Here is a 1,905-nt window from a genome sequence, read left to right as displayed (position 1 = left end):
ATCCATCGCTTGAACCATCTTCTGGGTGGGGGCCAGGTGGGCAGTGAGGGCTGCAGCACTGGTGGAGGAGTTGGGACGGGGAGGGGTGGAGTCGCTGGCTCCTTGTAACCACCCCCCCATCATCCACCCTAGTTACCATCACACCTTTCTCCTCTTCCCAAATGCTGTGATGATATAACTGTGCCAAAGCAAAGAGTGGTAATGGCTACACTTACATATGTTCGGAGCAGCTGAGCAAGATGGAGGTCACTATCTAACTGGTCAGAGTGTGGCAGAAAGAGAGCTGAGGGATCAGCATGGACCACAGACATGACCGCAAGTATAGTTGCACGGGCCTAGGATAAACAGCTAAGAGGAGAGCATATGTACAGGTTCCTTGCAAAATCTTGGGTTCTGGGAGCCATATTTTCATTTAAGGCGTAGTCATGCCTGAACCCCCTCTCAGGGTGACACCTGAAGAGTTTTCAGTTCTCTATCAGCCTTGACGACAGGAGGGAGAGTCAAGCAGAGGCATACCCATTCCATTCCTAGCTCGGACAGTGGCTAGCGAGTGGAAGGGAATCTACCACAAGTCAAATCTGGGCAGTAGCGGCAAGGGAGAGAGTTGAAGGCGGAGACTCAAGTTGACTACACGGAAGGAGGCAATGGTAAACCACTTCTGAATTTTTACCAAGAAAACTCTCTGGATCCACTACCAGAACGATCGCAGATGGCTGTGGAGCGTTCTGGGAGAGACGTGCCCATAGAGTCGCTATGGGTCGGAGATGACTTGAGGGCGCAAGACATGCCTGAAGGCTGGAGGTTGGCCTAGTTGACCTCTCATGGTCCATTCAAGCCTAGAATTCTGAGCTATCCTCTGGAGTAGAATGGTTAAGCAAGCACAGGCCTATTATTCTTAGAGAAGCAGCGTGGCTCAGAGGAAAGAGCATGGGCTTTGGAGTCAGAGGTCATGGGTTCGAATCCCCCTCAGCCACTTGTCAGCTGTGTGACTTTGGGCAAGTCACAACTTCTCTGTGCCTCAGTTACCTCATCTGTAAAATGGGGATTAAGACTGTGAGCCCCACGTGGGACAAGCTGATTCCCCGTGTCTACCCCAGCGCTTAGAACAGTGCTCGGCACATAGTAAGCGCTTAACAAATACCAACATTATTATTATTATTATTATTCTTTCCTGGGGGAGTGGTCAGTCAGCCACAGTCTTACTGGTAAGCCAGAGCAGTGAGGTGAGGTGATTCTTGAATCTGCCTGAAAACAAGGGGCTCTGGGCCATATGCTTGCCATTATTTTGATTAGCGTGCATCTGACAACTTAGTATCCATGATTCTGGAGGCGGGGGGGTGGGGGGACAGAGAGAGAAGAGCAATCAGAACATAGCAGGGACCACCCTCTCCCAGGTTTTGGGATGCTCCACTCTTCGCACCTAATCCCCCATCCCCACCCACTGGTTAACCACTTCCCCTGCACCATTCCTCTTTCCTTTCCCCTGCCCAAGCATCATCCTGAACCTCCCCCATCTCTATTGGTGCCAACGCTGTAGGGAAAGTAGGGTAGAGGAGAACACGCTGGTAAAACCACCATTTTCACCCTTACAGCTTTTTGGCCTGGGTTTCCAGCCTTATTCACTATATTTCACTCCATTCAGGTCTCTGACAAGACCTAAGAGGTCTAAGTAGAGCTGAAGACAACCCAAATCGGGCCTCTCTGGGCCACGGGCCCTACAGAACCTGCCCGGCCACTGCCCAAACTCCTCAGGCTGTTTCTCCTTCCCTTTAAGCTCTCCACTCCTGTTTGCCCTTGCATTCAAGATGAAACTGATATCTCTCCCTCTACCCTCTGCCTATCTTTCTGCCCCTGACTCCTGAAGAGACTTTGATTCTGTATCCCTGTTTGCCTCTTCCATCTACT

General features: G+C 51.0%; 1 non-coding gene across 1 annotated transcript; it reads left to right on the top strand.

The window, feature by feature from the left end:
* The first annotated feature begins 435 nt into the window (after nucleotides 1-435).
* LOC114810938 lies at nucleotides 436-573 on the top strand. Its single transcript, XR_003758627.1, has one exon. It is a non-coding gene; the product is annotated as a small nucleolar RNA SNORA7 (small nucleolar RNA).
* The last annotated feature ends 1,332 nt before the right edge of the window (nucleotides 574-1,905 follow it).

The sequence above is a fragment of the Ornithorhynchus anatinus genome, chromosome 3 (assembly GCF_004115215.2).
Source record: "Ornithorhynchus anatinus isolate Pmale09 chromosome 3, mOrnAna1.pri.v4, whole genome shotgun sequence".
In the NCBI taxonomy this organism is placed as follows: domain Eukaryota; kingdom Metazoa; phylum Chordata; class Mammalia; order Monotremata; family Ornithorhynchidae; genus Ornithorhynchus; species Ornithorhynchus anatinus.
The sequence above is the reverse complement of the archived record's forward strand: the minus strand, read 5'-3'. Positions and strand labels throughout refer to the sequence as shown.